This window comes from Littorina saxatilis, linkage group LG15 (assembly GCF_037325665.1).
Source record: "Littorina saxatilis isolate snail1 linkage group LG15, US_GU_Lsax_2.0, whole genome shotgun sequence".
Classification (NCBI taxonomy): domain Eukaryota; kingdom Metazoa; phylum Mollusca; class Gastropoda; order Littorinimorpha; family Littorinidae; genus Littorina; species Littorina saxatilis.
Window position 1 is genome coordinate 9684575 of NC_090259.1, and position 18459 is coordinate 9703033.

The 18459-nt window shown below is 42.6% G+C and overlaps 1 protein-coding gene and 2 long non-coding RNA genes across 3 annotated transcripts in view; 1 reads left to right on the forward strand and 2 right to left on the reverse strand.

The window, feature by feature from the left end:
• Positions 1 to 18459, reverse strand: part of LOC138948502 (protein unc-80 homolog) — a 140286-nt gene that overhangs the window by 13826 nt on the left and 108001 nt on the right. The window lies entirely within an intron of this gene.
• LOC138948488 (uncharacterized) lies at positions 497 to 6588 on the reverse strand. The gene is made up of 3 exons (XR_011449998.1): positions 6420 to 6588; positions 2878 to 2938; positions 497 to 621 (listed from the first exon to the last, which is right to left on the reverse strand). It is a non-coding gene; the product is annotated as an uncharacterized lncRNA (long non-coding RNA).
• Positions 12248 to 14713, forward strand: LOC138948489 (uncharacterized). Its single transcript, XR_011449999.1, has 2 exons — positions 12248 to 12373; positions 13379 to 14713. It is a non-coding gene; the product is annotated as an uncharacterized lncRNA (long non-coding RNA).

Below are 18459 nucleotides of genomic sequence, written 5' to 3' on the forward strand. Positions count from 1 at the left end.
AAAGGGAGGTAAGTACCATGTGTTTGAGGACCAGCCTCAGCATGACACTGTCGGAGGACAAAATAAAGGGAGGTAAGTACCATGTGTTTGAGGACCAGCCTCAGCATGACACTGTCGGAGGACAAAACAAAGGGAGGTAAGTACCATGTGTTTGAGGACCAGCCTCAGCATGACACTGTCGGAGGACATAACAAAGGGAGGTAAGTACCATGTGTTTGAGGACCAGTCTCAGCATGACACTGTCGGTGGACATAACAAAGGGAGGTAAGTACCATGTGTTTGAGGACCAGTCTCAGCATGACACTGTCGGTGGACATAACAAAGGGAGGTAAGTACCAGCATGACATTGTCGGTGGACATAACAAAGGGAGGTAAATACCATGTGTTTGAGGACCAGCCTCAACATGACACTGTCGGTGGACATAACAAAGGGAGGTAAGTACCATGTGTTTGAGGACCAGCCTCAACATGACACTGTCGGTGGACATAACAAAGGGAGGTAAGTACCATGTGTTTGAGGACCAGCCTCAACATGAGCAGGACACTGTCGGTGGGTGTGTGTGGCGCCACTCTTCTCAGGCAGCTGCACTCCTGCTTGTGAGCGCCCCGCCAGTCTTGTCTCTGTCGGCAAACAAGGACAAGAAAAAGGGTTGATTTTGCACAGTATGCGGCGCTTTGTGCTCTAGGCAATCGCAAAAAATATGCTTCATTAATATAGTGTTAAACATCCATGAATTTGAGGTTTTGTTTAACTGCCACTTCTCTAGTCACCTTTGAAAATGTAAGAAAAAATACAGTGGAACCCCCTTTTTATGACCTCAAACACATACAGTGGAACCCTTGTTATGACCTCAAACACATACAGTGGAACCCTTGTTATGACCTCAAACACATACAGCGGAACCCTTGTTATGACCTCAAACACATACAGTGGAACCCTTGTTATGACCTCAAACACATACAGCGGAACCCTTGTTATGACCTCAAACACATACAGTGTAACCCTTGTTATGACCTCAAACACATACAGCGGAACCCTTGTTATGACCTCAAACACATACAGTGTAACCCTTGTTATGACCTCAAACACATACAGTGTAACCCTTGTTATGACCTCAAACACATACAGTGTAACCCTTGTTATGACCTCAAACACATACAGCGGAACCCTTGTTATGACCTCAAACACATACAGTGGAACCCTTGTTATGACCTCAAACACATACAGTGGAACCCTTGTTATGACCTCAAACACATACAGTGGAACCCTTGTTAAGACCTCAAACACATACAGTGGAACCCTTGTTATGACCTCAAACACATGTGAGGAAAGGTCTGAAAAAAGGAAGGAGTCTTAAAATGGAGGTAAATTTACAGAGGTTATAAAAAGAAAACCTGAAAAAGTGAGTCTTAAATTTGGGGTCTTAAAAGGGGATTCTACTGTATCCACTTTGACCCCAGTACCCCCCACTGTATCCACTTTGACCCCAGTACCCCCCCACTGTATCCACTTTGACCCCAGTACCCCCCCACTGTATCCACTTTGACCCCAGTACCCCCCACTGTATCCACTTTGACCCCAGTACCCCCCACTGTATCCACTTTGACCCCAGTACCCCCCCCACTGTATCCACTTTGACCCCAGTACCCCCCCACTGTATCCACTTTGACCCCAGTACCCCCCACTGTATCCACTTTGACCCCAGTACCCCCCACTGTATCCACTTTGACCCCAGTACCCCCCCACTGTATCCACTTTGACCCCAGTACCCCCCACTGTATCCACTTTGACCCCAGTACCCCCCACTGTATCCACTTTGACCCCAGTACACCCCACTGTATCCACTTTGACCCCAGTACCCCCCACTGTATCCACTTTGACCCCAGTACCCCCCACTGTATCTACTTTGACCCCAGTACCCCCCACTGTATCCACTTGGACCCCAGTACCCCCCACTGTATCTACTTTGACCCCAGTACCCCCCACTGTATCCACTTTGACCCCAGTACCCCCCACCGTATCCACTTTGAACCCTGTACCCCCCACTGTATCCACTTTGACCCCAGTACCCCCCACTGTATCCACTTTGAACCCTGTACCCCCCCACTGTATCCACTTTGACCCCAGTGCCCCCCACTGTGTCCACTTTGACCCCAGAACCCTCGGCCCCAATGTTCCCACCATCATATCTAGAAGAATTAAAGCTGCAGTAGTGTTCTTCACGGACTAAAACAACCATAGGTCAGTTGGACCTTGACAGAAAATATGTATTGATGAAAATGAACTACATGTACCAACAACAACAAAATCAGCCAGAAGAGGCCCAACATGTATAGATATCAAAACCATCGGCAATCAACTGGCCTGGGGTCAGATGACTCAGGATACTTCAGATCAAAACAGTATGTGTCAATGACTGAAGACCCAGGCTTACATAGAAACAACACTGAAACAGCGTAGAAATACCAGGGCTACACAATTTCTTTACAGACAAATTTTCAAAATCACTAAAAGAAATACAGTGAAACCCTTTTAGACTCCCTCACTTTTAAGACCTTGTGTTTTCAGACTTGCGGTTCTTAACCTCTGTAAGTGTAACCCCATTTTTAATTTAAGACCCCTTCCTTTTTAAGACCTAATTTTCTCAGATTTGTGGAGGTCTTATAAAAGGGGTCCCACTGTATGACAGCAGTTGCTCAATAAGCTGCATGTGTATTGTTATATTCAAAATTGTAGTTTATCTTTTCTCAGTGCAATATATATGTATGTCATCCATTCAATCAATGAGCTTGTTTTTTTAATCTCTAACACCACCATCATCACCCCCCCCCCCCCCCCCCCCCCCCCCCCCCATCATGAAACAAGACAGTGGGTACCTGGCAGTCACGGCTGCAGTAACGAAGCATCTTGCAGGCAGTACACTGCATCGTCTTTGACCTAAACACACACAAAATGTTACACATCAAATTCACACTCAAAAACGCTTATCGGGTATATATATTACTAGATGAATACCCGCTTCCCCGGGTACCCGGCTTTGCCGGGAAGAAGTAGAGCTGAATACCAGGCTTTGCCGGGTGTACGCCGGCTTCGCTGGCGCACCGAACGAAGGAAGGGAGATAAACGCGCAAAACACTGGAGAAGATAAGGAAGAGTTACTGGGAATGGATGTACAGAAATACCAAAATCGGTTCAGCGCCGCGCGCTGAGAGCACGTGTTGAAAATTTTCATCGACCAGATTGTGTTTTGGGTGTACCTGAATATGCCCACCAAATTTGAAGCAGATCCATCGAGAACTTTGGCCGTGCATCGCGAAGTGACTGACAGACAGACAGACACAGACAAGCCGTATATAGATATAGATAAGATGTTTGGTGGCTTGTTGACAGACCAGCTTTTTTGTTGGTCCAAGGGGACCATATCGTCTTTTAAGGCCGCGGTTGATAAATATGAGACAAAAGGCGATATGCTCCCCGAGGACCAACAACAAAATGCTGGTCTGACGACAAGCCACCAAACATCGTTTTTGTCATCATTTTGGTTGTGCAACAAAATGCACAATAACCCACAGGGAGACGAATTTTTAGAATCCAACTCCGGGCCACAAAGCATCGTCACAGTAGCTCGAGATAACACGTCAACCTTGTATGTGACGTCAAACGTAGCTTGTTGACGCTTTTCTTCCAGTCTGAAAATGTACAGAGCTGCGATCATACGGGTGAGTTCAGTAAGTGTTGAGCATATTTCTTTTCTTTTTAAGTGTTTATGACTTTTCGTTGTGGATTTTGCGATTACAGAGATAAGTTGCAAATTGACCATGAGTCGCCGCGGTAATTATCAACATTGATTGGGTCTTTGAGAGTGAATGCTTACAATCGTTGTCCTCGGAAACACAAATCCAAAGCCGCGATGGTTCCACACATCAAACAATCAGCCTGATTGGCTTTTACTTTGACAATCCACGTTTCACCTGAAAGCTCAAACCCATTCACCACCTCAATTTATTGCATGGGGAACATGAGATTTATTTCCCAGGTGTTTGTGAATGAAAACTCGTGAAAATGATGACAAATATATATATGTTACAGTCAATACAGGCATTATGACTGTTTCATACAGGCATGACGTGTAATCAGTAATGACTAAAATCTCACAGTCAATAAGTGAAATCAGTCAATAGGTGAAATGTGTTGGAACCATTTTTGAAAATTAGAAAATGTAATGTATTTACATTTCATTTGATTAAAGGTAAATAGAAGCAAATTTAATGCATGTTCAAGTTGTCTTGTTTTGGCATGAAAGGGTGTGATGACACCTACTGTTGCACCGTAACCTTGCTTTATAACATCAAGCGACAGTCACAAGCACACACACACACACAGTCGCACATACCTCATGTAGTAAAATATATCACAGGAGCTGGTAAAAGTGAAAGTAAACTGATCGGGCATGAAATACAATACGAAAAATAAAAAGATCTCATTTCACTAACCCCTTATTAAATCAACGACATCAATCAAAAAATATACACGAACATTAAAACCATAATCACTACATTATATAACAATAAATTAAAATCAAGCGTCAGTCACACACACACACCTCATATATAGTAAAATATATCACAAGAGCCGGTAAAAGTAAAAGTAAACTAATCGGGCGATGAAATATGATACTAAATATAAAAAGGAGATCTCCTTTCACAAACCCCTGATCGAATCAACGACATTAATTAACAAGTCGCGTGAAGCGATATTAATACATTTAGTCAAGCTGTCGGCATTAAAGTGACAAATAAAAACAATAAACAGTCATCGCCGAGACTATATTTAAGATAGTCTCGACTAACCACACCCCAAAATAGAGACGGGTCACGCTCGCCTCTGAGTAGCGTGGAAACTACTTACTTAACCTATTTTCTGTCATTTTGAGCACATTTTTAGAGTAAACATAACATATGTATATATTTTTCAATTCAGAAAAATATGAGAAATATAATGCAATCATTTTTAAATCTGTTAGTGAAAATTCGATTTTAATGACAACTTTAATGAGCAAACTAATTAACTAGTTTTTAAGCCTCCAAGCTGAAATGCAATACCATAGTCTGGGCTTCGTCGAAGATTACTTCACCAAAATGTCAACCAATTTAGTTGAAAAATGAGGGCGTGACAGTGCTGCCTCAACTTTCACAAAAAGCCGGATATGACGTCATCAAGGACATTAATCGAAAAAGTAAAAAAACACGTCTGGGGATATTATACCCACGAACTCTCATGTGAAATCTCATGAAGATTGGTGCAGTAGTTTTCTCTGAATCGCTCTCCACACACACATGTATACATACACACATACATGTATACATACACCACCACCCTTGTCTCGATTTCCCCCGTCTATGTAAAAAACACACACTAACATTAACACCACGATCACTATATAACATCAAGCGAAGGTCACAAGCACACACCCCCCCCCCCCCCCCCACGTACACGTACACATCTTATCTTCAGAGGTCAGAGATATCACAGGAGCTGAAATAAGCAGAAGTAAAAACATTTAAATATAAAAATCAAACATACACTTGTGTCTGGTGGTCCCGATACTAAAACTCCGGCCTTACTCACAATCACACACACACACACACACACAATCCAAGGTTAATCGTCATAAGAAATAATAAAACAAACGCACTGACAATACTATAATCATTTTAACATCTTTTCATTTTGTAAATAAAGGAAATGAAATTCCCCCATGGTTCCATCTGAGTGATGACAAGAAGAAGAAGAAATTCCCATCCACACAGATAAGCTTTAGCTAAAAAGATACATTGAATACATGTACAAAGGAATTTTAGTCATTACGCTTATTGACTGATTTCACCTATTGACTGTCACCTCTGATGATCCAGTCATTACACGTAATGACTAGAGGTTTTAGTCATTACACGTAATGACTGATTTCACTTATTGACTGTAACATATATATATATGGTTAACCCTAACCCTGACAATAACAACCCAGTCGGCAACATGGTAGAACCTAGTAACCTTAAACTATAGATGTCTTACTTCCAACTAGCTCACCCTTCAAGATGCAATAATACTAGTTTTAATAGTTGAACAAACTAGACTGTGTCTGTACAAACTGAACAGGGTAAAATGAACAATTAGAAATCAGCACAAATCAACACAATTCAGGAAAAAAAACAGTGACGGAAAAAACTTTTCTCTGATGCAAGATTAACCACAGCTAAGGAAAATCTCCAATAAGTAACATAACAAACGCAGATTTAAGTTTTACTTTCGTTTTCGTCTCATCCCAAAGACTGTTGAAACAGGCAGGCACCTAACTTAGAGAGTGCATCTGAAAGAACCGCTCAACTCTGTCTCGTTTGACTGAACCGCTTCTCACCTTCGCAGGCAGAAGCTACACCTGTCCTGCCGGTGCCTGTGGGACAGAACGTGCGCGAAGGGTTCTGCCTTCATGATCACTTCGCCTTTCTGCCATCCCATCTTGCTAGTTGTGTGGGTTTTGGACGCAAAATCAAGCACCGGATGTCACGTGGTATACATTCAGGGGCCGCTAGTCTTGAGATGATCCCTTCGTTATCGGCCTTGACCAAAAGCAAAAGTAGAACAACACTGGTACTATGCTGTGTTTTCATACTTAGACTTTGGGTGTGTCCGAGGATAGCTGTAAGCTGCCCACTGCACGCTGAACACAGTCAATCTCATCTCAATATTCCGCGCATTGGTGTGGTGTCCTACACACGCCAGTAAATCCAGCACCCTATACTCACGTGACGTATCTCACGTGATCTGTTAACATGACTAATAATGACGTTACCTTTCAAAGATGGCGGTTACATGTTGCTGCTGTAGTGTTCGTGGATTTCTTCTTCTTCTTCTTCTTCCATTTAACGCCCAGGGTCAACATTCTGACTATTAGTGGCGCATTGAGACTTAATGCCGTGTGAGATGGAATTTTTTTTTTTACTTTATTCCAAGTCCCACGGGTATTTGATGGACATTTTTATCTATGCCTATACAATTTTGCCAGGAAAGACCCTTTTGTCAATCGTGGGATCTTTAACGTGCACACCCCAATGTAGTGTACACGAAGGGACCTCGGTTTTTCGTCTCATCCGAAAGACTAGCACTTGAACCCACCACCTAGGTTAGGAAAGGGTGGGAGAAAACTGCGGCCTGACCCAGGCCTGAACACGCAACCTCTCGCTTCCGAGCGCAAGTGCGTTACCACTCGGCCACCCAGTCCTCCAGAGTAAGGGAAACAACTCCCTTTTCCCCTCCCGTGACCGGAACCAATAAGCAGTGTTATACCGACAGGAGCCTGTATCCAATCGCCGGTCGATCATTATTTACTCCTTATTCCATTTATTTACTCCTTATTCCATACAGTCTACTACTACTATTTACTAACAAACACTGTACATAAGGAAGACGTGGAACTTGCGAAGAAAATGCGAAAAAGTGTTTGTGGGTTATCGTCCCTAGTCACATGCTGACGGCGAAAACAAAATGGCGGATCGCGTAGGTACCGATCGCGTGCGAGGTGGTGGTAAATTGTGCTCGGCTTTTTGTTGCAAGAACGCCCGTTACAAACAGAGCTGCTTCGGGAAAACTTTCCACAAGTTCCCTAAAGAAGAAAAAAGGTGGGTTGTGCAGTGATTATTTCATCAGGTTTACCTTCTTCAGAATGAGAATGCAATGGCTCGAGTCAACTCACTCAGATAAGCCGACTGTCTCTGGGCATTTTTGTCTGCTATGATACTACAGTATTTATAGAACTAATATGCAAATGAAATATTACAAACATAGCATGGATCGGTTCATCCTGAGATTTCTGTACTAGCTGTACTATGTACGCGTGTGTCTGCGTGTGTACCTGTGTGTGCATGTGTACACTGTACTTACGACTGTGAGTGTGAGTCAGCAGTCAGTACAAAACAACAGTTTACACTTGATGACAAACTACCCGTGGGCATATTTGCCGAAATCTTTATCAAACCTTGCTTACGGGAAAACTACAGTACAAAGGTACATCACTCATCCGTTTTGCGTTCAGGCAGAGCGTTAGATTTAGACTGAAGATCTGATTTATTTTTTGTCTTTCCTTTTTGCTTAGTTTAACAATAACATTGTTGTTTTTATTGTCAAACTAGGTGCAGAATATGGATGCAATTCACAAGGCGAGAGGACTTTGAAAAGCTGCAGCCAGCTGATGTTCAAGGTCTCAAGCTTTGTACTGATCACTTTGAGGCCAACCAGTAAAACAATCCTGCAGAGAGGATCACTTGTGTGGAATGCTGTCCCGACATTGTTTGCAGTGCCCAATCCACCACCGAAGGTTATTTATTTATTGGTTTTAGGTTTTTGCAAACCAATGAAGCACACTATTAAATGCAGGTTGAGTAATGACAAGTTTGAGGCTGATGTAAGAATTGAAAAAAACCAGCATTGTTCCCATCAAATAATGCCTGTTTGCATTTAGCGCAAAAAAATGATAAGGCCAACAAAAAAAAGTTACTTATTTTGGATCGACGTCTTGATTATGATGATATGATGAACTTATTTTGCCAAAAAACAGCCCCAAATGGCCAAAAAAGTATGGGGCAGGTTTCACGGTAATCAGACTCTTTGATGTGTGTAAACTTTGCCTTCAAATTACTTGCTTACTGTGTTGATTTTCATCATTTTTTCTGCTTGGCATGAGTAAGTATGGTATTTGCAATACAAAAAAATAAATAAAAGCTAAAATGTTTGTGTTTGAGCAATTATTTGAGCGCGTTTTTCGAAGCGAACGTGTGAATCCTGACAGACACCATTTCCTTCTGTCACATGACCCCATCTCAAAGTGTGATTCAACAGACACAAAAATAACACACAAAACTTATGATAATGGGGTTATTAATTCAATTAATACACAAGGTTAGTCTCTGACTAGAGAAAATAGGGAAACAATATCAAATGGGAGCATAAAACCGTTTCTGGAAAAATTTTCAATCACCACCGAAAGTGTCTGTCAGTAAAAAAAACACGTGCTTTGTTTGCAAAGCAAAGCCTAATTTTACACATCGCGTGCTTTTGTCTGTTATTCTTGCTTGTGAACATCATTTTATTGATGTTCTTCACTGGAAAGCAGGTGTATCATCAACAGTATCACAAAATCGCAAAGAATGAACATTTTTGTTGTGATCCGACTGGTGTCTGTAGACTGAATCACACGTTCGGCAAACTTCGTTTTTAACGGAAATAACCGAGCCTTTAATCGGAAACGACGTTTCAACCGCTTCATATCGTCTGCAGGAAGAAAAAGAGGAATGCGATACCCAGTGAGTAAAACATTTAATCGTTTTTAGTGCCTTTTGATCAAGTTTTGTTGCGTCTGTCAGCAACGTTCGTCAACCCAACGTTCGGCACAGCGACGCACGCATACGGATTTGCAGCGTTTGCATTCGGAAAGTGAGGGATTTGTGAGTTCGTTTGCATAATTTCAATCGCTAGTAGGTTTTCCCTTCGTCTCCCATTCTTGTGTGTACATGTTATTGGCATTTCATTGTGTAAATTGAAAGTTTGTGAGTAACAGTAGTAAAATCTGTCGAACGTTGGCAACGCTGACAGACGGAAATATCGAACGTTGCCTTCAATGACAGACTGGCTTGGCGATCGTACTTTCGATTCGTAGGAACACAATATATAGAGACAACAATGTGCGCTCGTTACCACAACGGTCATGAACCGGTGTAACACAAAATTTTTACTCCACGAAAAATTGACTCGGACGGAGTAAACTTCCAGTAAAAATCTTGTACGAAAAAAGAACTCACAAGGAACTAAATTTTTACTCCCCAAATATTTACTCCCAGTAAACATCTCGTACGAGAAACTTAGGGCCTACTCCTTCGTTTATAATTCGCGCAATATCCCATTTACGTGCAATCCCGTTTTGCCGCCGTCCCATTTTGGCGACATTTAACAAGCCAAGCGTCATTTTACTACCGCATCCCATTTTGGCGCAATCCCGTTTCGCCGCTATCCCATTTTTTTGATTTTTTTTTTCTTTTTACATTTAGTCAAGTTTTGACTAAATGTTTAACATAGAGGGGGAATCGAGACGAGGGTCGTGGTGTATGTGTGTCTGTGTGTGTGTGTGTGAGTGTGTGTGTGTGTGTGTGTGCGTGTGTGTGTGTAGAGCGATTGAGAGTAAACTACTGGACCGATCTTTATGAAATTTGACATGAGAGTTACTGGGTATGATATCCCCGGACGTTTTTTTCAGTTTTTCGATAAATGTCTTTCATGACGTCATATCCGGCTTTTTTTTAAAAGTTGAGGCGGCACTGTCACACCCTCTATTTTCAATCAAATTGATTGAAATTTTGGCCAAGCAATTTTCGACAAAGGCCGGACTTCGGTATTGCATTTCAGCTTGGTGGCGTAAATATTAGTTTATGACTTTGGTCATTAAAAATCTGAAAATTGTAATTAAAATTATTTTTTTATAAAACGATCTAAATGTACGTTCATCTTATTCTTCATCATTTTCTGATTCCAAAAACATATAAATATGTTATATTCGGATTAAAAACAAGGTCTGAAAATTAAAAATATAAAAATTATTATCAAAATCAATGGACGTCTACCCACAACACGCCACTGGATGCCGCGTGGTGCCAGTCGTGAAAACCAGGTTCTTTGTCCCACAGTGAGACATTCAAGTTGGGGACTTTGTGACCGCTGACTTTGTCAGCATGGATGGAAAGGTGGAGAGATACAGGGCGGTGATCATCCCCAAGTCAACCCATTTCCCCGATGGGCCAGATCGAGAGGAGATCTGTGTGAAGTGTTTGCGCGCAAAAGACAATGGGAGATACTATGTCTTTCCTAATGTTGATGACATTTCATGCTTGCCAATGGCTCAGATAAAAAAAATCCCACCAACGAACCATGAACAACAGGGGGGATTACTATTTTGACATGTGACCAAGTCTCATTTGAGCGTTCACAGTGTTACCTGAGAATAGCACACCCCCTTGAATTGGGACCAAAGAAAAAGCGTTGTATATATGCATTTTTGAATGCTTTTCTAAAGTCATAAGTTCATTTGTGAAAAAAATAAATTTTTAGGGATTGTTTTGCTGAATGCATGCAGTTAAGAAATTGACCCCGTTTTCAAATTTAGGGGGTAGGGTTGCCCCATAGCCCACGTATGTCTGTGTGACTGTGTCAAATATCAATCTACTTTGGGTACAAACTGTATAGATGTTTGTTTTTCGATTTTAGAATGATTTCTTAAGCTGGTTAGAACTTCTGAGGTCTACAGGAAACGATAAAGATAAAAAATGTACAAAATATAAGTAGCGTCCTTTATCTTACCATTGTTCTGATCAATACTGTCCCTTTATTTGCAAGTTAACCGTTTTTATTAATGTGTTCAAGGAGTATGTTAAAAATTATTATCAAAGGTTGCTGTAAACAGCACCTTTGGGCAGTTATTATGCACTGAAGTTGTAAAAGCATGTTTTGGGGGTTTTAGGATATAGCGTCTTGGAACGCCAATCATCTTGGAAATACGAATGTTCATATAATTTTTTTTACTGTTTTGGATAGATAAAAAGTTGAACTCTTGGTGCAAACTGGTTTTTGGCCCCTGTTTGACTATTTATTATTTTGGAATATTGTGTGTGAGAGGGAAACTGCAATCCTCAATATCATGAAACGTGCCATAGGGTCGGCGTCAACAACAAAAAAGTTGTATGTTTCTGGTCACCTGACCCTACCTATGTTTTCCCGACGACCCTAGACTTTTATTTTGCATTTTCAAAAATAAAAGGGGTATTCGAAAATCAATTGTTTTCCTGTTTTTCAACAAAATAAGTTAAAAAGATGGTTTAAAAAAAAAAAAGTTTAGAAAAAAAATCTCCACCTTTAGTCATGTTAGGCCACAAAAAAAGTCTGTTTAAGGTAACATAGGCCCCCCAAAAATAGCGTCGGTAGGTCGGCTTTTTATTTTTGTATTTTAGCCATCTGAATATTTTAATTTCATTTTTTAATGCCCCCAAAAAGTCTAGGGCCGGTGGGAAAAAAATAGGGTCGGTCCGGATACTGTAAACAGATTATTTTTTGTTTTGCCTTACGAGAAACATACCCTTTTTTGTGTGGCCTAAGACCAATGCCATGAAATTGGGAGAATTGTTTCATTGTGACTGGGTGTTGGTTGTGAGTTTGTCAGTTAAAGAGCTGTGCATTTGCAGGTTGCTAGTGGGAGGAAGCCACCATCGCAAAGGGTAGCTACAAATGAAGCCAGCACCGACCTGTCGCCTGATGCACAAATTGTTCAACCAGGTAAGAGATTTTTAACCATGAAGAACACCCTGACATCAAAAAATGTTTAAACCCATCCATTACATAGTTGATAATTGCTGTATAGGGTGACGGGCGCTGTGGCGGGGTGGTAAGACGTCGGTCTATTAACTCGGAAGGTCGAGGGTTCGAATCCCGGTCGCGGCCGCCTGGTGGGTTAAGTGTGGAGATGTTTCCGATCTCCCAGGTCAGCTTATGTGCAGACCTGCTAGTGACTTATCCCCCTTCATGTGTACACGCAAGCACAAGACCAAGTACACACGAAAAAGATCCTGTAATCCATGTCAGAGTTCGGTGGGTTTTAGAAACACAAAAATACCCCGCACGCTTCCTCCGAAAGCGGCGTATGGCTGCCTAAATGGCGGGGTAAAAACGATCATACACGTAAAATTCCACTTGTGCAAAAAAATGAGTGCACGTGGGAGTTTCAGCCCACGAGCGCAGAAGAAGAAGAAGAAGAAGAAGAAGCTGTATAGGGCGGATGCATGGATGGATGAAATTGTACCTGTAGTTCCAACACGTAAAGATGGGAAACATATCCTGTTAGAGGCATGGTGTAACAAGAAACAATTAAGTGGCTCTATTCCCATCTCCCCCCCCCCCCCCCTTTCCCCGTCGCGATATAAGCTTCGTGGTTGAAAACGACGTTAAACACCAAATAAAGAAAGAAAGAAAGAGGCATGGTGTGTGAGGAGTTTACCTGGTACTGTTGTCCTAATCAATCAATCAATCAATCAATCAATATGAAGCTTATATAGCGCGTATTCCGTGGGTACAGTTCTAATGGCCTCACCCATTCAGTACCAAACAAGGTCAATTCCATCATTGTTCCACATCGTATCCATAGTTGCTAATACACTTCATTTCTGGCCTGCCTTCCTACGCTATTGTTTATTTTCATTTTGTGATTTAATTACACGTGTTTTAATTTCTTCCAGGTTGTAACTTGTTATGGTTATGTTATTTTATGTGTGTTTTCTTTTTTAGATGACATTCAGGCGATCCTGGAGGACATAGGATGTAAAGCATCAAAGTCGTCATCTTCCCCATCCCCTCGTGAAGCGGAACTTTGGCAGAAGGTCAACAAACTGAGGAGCAAGGTTTTCCGATTAGAAAAGAAAACGATGGAACCCCGTGTAAAACGAGCTAGTAAATTAGCCAAGCCTCCCAAGAAAGACTTTGTAGTAGAACAGTTGTCTCATATACTATCAGGCGAGGCGAGCTATTTTGCCATTTATGCCTGTTACATATTTACCGGTTATCTGCTGCTGTGTCCAATCCTGGCAGAGACGGGAACGCATGTTACCAAGGAGCTGAAGGAGAGTCAATGAGATGAGAGAATGTGATTAACAATTGCCAACTCTCTCCGTACAAAGAGGGTCCAAAATTGTATAAAAAAAAATAGATGGTAGGCAATTCAAAATTAAAAAAAGGACTCTCGGAGCATGGACTTAATGAGTCAAAAATTAAAGAAGGCTCTATGAGCCGAAGTACATGTTTTGTCTATTGTCTTTTTTATTTTGAATTCCCTACCATCTATATTTTGATACAATTTTGGACCCTCCCTGGTGTGTTGTTTCTGATGTACCTTTTAGTCTGTTTACAGTAACATAGGCACACAAAAAGAGGGTCGGTAGGTCGGCTTTTCTTAAAAAAAATTTATAACCATCTTTTTAAATTATTTTGCAAAAAAACAGGAACAAAATTGATTTTTTTTTTCTTTTTCTTTTTTTCCAAATGCCAAAAAAAAAGTCTAGGGTTGGTCTAGAAAAATAGGGTTGGTCGGGATACCGTAAACAGGCTATTTTGCTTTGTTTTGCCTAAGCAAAGACTAACAAACTTTCTTTAGGGTCTGACATTGTATATACTATACAATTTTTGGGGTATTAACTAAATACATGTATACAGTTTTCGATTCCTTTTATACTTTTTCACAAATTAGCCCCCCCCCCCCCCCCCTTTTTTTTTGTTGTAGTCTGCCCTGGGGGCGGGAGGTCTCCTAATTTCGGTTTCTAGGGTCACCTTATGCTTCCCCATGAGCTGAGAACTTAATTTAAAATGAGCCTCGATTTTTTTATTTGTATTTTGTAATTGTGCCTTTGTCCAGTCACATGATTTCACTTTGTACTTAAAAACTTGGCGCTGTCATCATTTATTGCTATTTATTGTTCAGTTGTTCAGTATTTATTGCTATTGGGCATCAGTTATTCAGTTGCCCTCTTTCGAATGAGCCATGCATGCATTATGGATGTGTTTAGCAATGTAAAAGAAGAAACAATGTGAAGCAAACATATAGCACCAAATAAAATAACCGAATCAGAATGGAAACTTCTTCAGTGTATGTGTATGTGTGTGTGTGTGTGTGTTTGCTGTTTTAAATACCGAAAATGTGAAAATAAAGCAAGTCACAGCATGAGAAAGATCGACTGTACTAGTCATGACAAAGCAGGAGACAGCCTGGTCAGCATGTAGAAAAGGGGAATAACTCGTATTTAGCCATTCTCATTTCTAAGCATGCCCAATGAGGAAGTTATCCTTCTTCCCATTGTAGTTTCTTTGTTACTAATTAGTAGTAGTAGTAAGGGTAAGCATGCAGCAGTAAATAATAAGCATGCAGGAGTAAATAATTATCGACCGGTGGTTGGATACAAGCTCCTGTGCTCTACACTGAACAAAAACACACCCTTCGATAGTACTGATGAACGACCTTGTGTACCTTACATTCATGGGGCCAAATTTGTCCAACCAATTTGTTTTATTTAACTTATAAATTTGATTCATCCTAAAATGTTTTCCTTCTTACTCAAGGGACGTAACCACTCAGTACACGGTTTTCGAAGAATTCGATTTTGGGGGTGAAATCTATTACATTTGTGAACTCCTCTTTTTCCAGAACCTCAACCACAGGTTGGGGCAGATTCTTTGCCCATGAAGTAAAATTGAACTCCATTTTTGCAGAACTGAAAAATCGCTGAACTTGCTGGCTGGCCGCTGCGCTGCTACTAATGACTTCGGTCCTCGCTCTCTCTCGGACTCCCTTATCTGTTACCATTGTTTCACTGATTCCAGATGCTCTCCTTCACTCATCACCTCCCCCTGCCCTCCAACCCTCTTCCATTCCCCGCATTCGTTCCGGCCACGGGACTCTGCTATCACTTCCTCCTGCATTACCTCTACACCTCCTCCCCCCCCCTCCCCCCTTTTTTTTTTGCTGCATATCTGTCTCGTTTAAATAGAGTTTATGGTCGCTGACCGCTCCCTCTAAACTCACACTACAAATAAGATTGCTGCCCTTACCTCGTTGTCGCTGAGATGCTATGAAGCACTGACAGGCACTTGGCACTCGGGTTGGGTCGTAGGGGTGGGGGGCAGGGGGATGGGACTCGTTCTATGGTAAGGCATGGGATAGAGCTAACCACACACACACACTGACACACACGTACACACTCACGCACACACACACACTAGCACACCCCCCCACACACACACAGACCGAAACACACACACACACACTGATACGCACACACACACACACACACAAAAACACACACAAACTAGCATACACAAACTAGCACACACACACACATATACATACACACACACACTGACACACAAGTACAGTCTCACACAGACACACACACACAGACGCACCGGCACACACAGACACACACACACAAACACACTGACTGACACACAAGTATACAGTCTCACACACACACACACACACACGCACACACACACTGACACACAAGTACACAGTCTCACACAGACACACACACACGCACACAGCCTGGGCTGACACACACACACACACACACACCAGCACAAAGCACCAGCAGTTTAAATGAAACACTCTATTTCAGACAAACCCATCAGCCACACCATGGCGACTGCCGCAGCTGCCGTGACGGAGCGTGAAGACCTGACGTGCAGCGTGTGTCACGAGCTCTTCGTCACACCCAAGCTACTGCCCTGCGGTCACGTGCTGTGTCGTCACTGTCTGCTGGCCTGTATGACGTCACACCACGACGCGCTCTCAGTCCGCTCTGCCGCTGCGCCATCGCGGCCCCCGAGGAGCGAGGCGAGAAGAGCTGGGAGGACGTGGCTGACGGGTTGCCGAGCGACCTGGCCATGGCCGACCTAGTGCACGCGCACTGCACTCTGCACGAGCAACACGACTGCGTCATGTGTGAGAGCGAGGCTGCCACGGCGCTGTGCGTCACGTGCGGGGACATGTTCTGCGCGGCCTGCAGCAAGTTCCACGTCAAGCAGAGCGTGTCCAAACACAACCAGGTGGCACCCCTGACCTCTCTGTTGTTTCGAGATATACAGAGGTAATTCAAATAATTGTCAATCTCTATGATGCCTCATGGTTTCAACACACACACACAAATGCACACACACACACACAAACACACACACCCCCACACACCCACACCCACACCCACACCCACACCCACACACACCCCCACACACCCACACCCACACCCACCCACACGCGCACACACACACACACAAAAAGACACACACACAAATAAACGCACGAACTCAAGTACGCACGGACAAAGACGCACACATATTTAACAAACAGGCATACACACACACGGCGCATACACACACACACACGCACACACACACACACACACACACACACACACACTCTCTCACACACACACACGCACACTCTCACACAAACACACACTCACACATCAACGCCCATTTACATAGAAACACCCCCTCGAAAAAGCAGGGATGAAAGACTGGTGGCCAGTGACCCAGAACATAGACCTATATTAGATCGAACAAGCTGGCAACTCGGGTTTGTATTCAGGGAAATTTGCACGAAATGCACGCACGAGATACGACTTTCTATTTTCTCTCTTTGGGACTTTCATTTGCGTTAGCTCGGTTTGATATGAAAACCCGAAGAAAAGCCCTGCCATTTTGCACTGAGAAACTTTGGAAGTAGCGTGTTTACTCCTGGGTCTCGCTGTTGTACAATTACCCTCACTTACTTCCTCGTTTGCTTCCAAAGTAAGCTCTTTTTCCGTCCCATGCATGCGAAAGTGAGGATGTACTTCCGATGTCGCTCAAAACTTTGGAAGTAGTCGCAAACTACCCTCAGTTACTTCCTCGCTTTGCTTCGAAGTAAGCCCTTCTTCCGGCCCATGCATACGAAAGTGAGGCAAGTACTTCCGATGTCACTCAAAACAGGGGTGGGACTTTTCCGCGTATCCGCGGACACAACTTACGAATTCCGCTGGAGTTATCTATTTTTCCGCGTCCCATTTCATCACAGTATCTATAACTGGTTGACTGAATGATATGGAGAGAAGTGAAGATGGAACAGAACACTGGAGGCTTGAGAGTTAAATTGTGCTGACTTAAAACTCCTGATAACTATCAGTAATTTTGAGCTTCAATGCATTTAATCATACTATTGCCAGTATTGGATTATGGATACATGGTTCATTACGTAAGTATGCACCATTACAATGTTACCATTGTTGTATGAAAGTGGGTTTTTTGTTTGGTTGATGGTGGTGTTGTTTGGTTGATGGTGGTGTTGTTTGGTTGATGGTGGTGTTGTTTGGTTGATGGTGGTGTTGTTTGGTTGATGGTGGTGTTGTTTGGTTGATGGTGGTGTTGTTTGGTTGATGGTGGTGTTGTTTTATTTGGGGGAGGGGGGCGGGGGAGTGAGGAGAATGTCTTTTTTTACCTGATCCAAACGAGTTGAATTTCAGTCTCAGAATGCACCAGATTGCACAGATTTTAATGTACCATTTAAAAAAAATCGGGGGAACATGCCCCCGAACCTCCCTAGAAAAAAGGGATTTCCTCTTTTTTCATCGCAAGAGAGTCCCACATACGCATACGGGTCCATGTGTGTGTGTGTGTGTGTGTGTGTGTGTGTGTGTGTGTGTGTGTGTGTGTGTGTGTGTGTGTGTGTGTGTGTGTGTGGGTGGGTGGGTGGGTGGGTGGGTGGGTGCACCTTATTGTCGCGCTATGTTAACGCTCACTGTCAGATTAAACTGGTCAGTTTATGACACCCACTGTCGTCATCTACA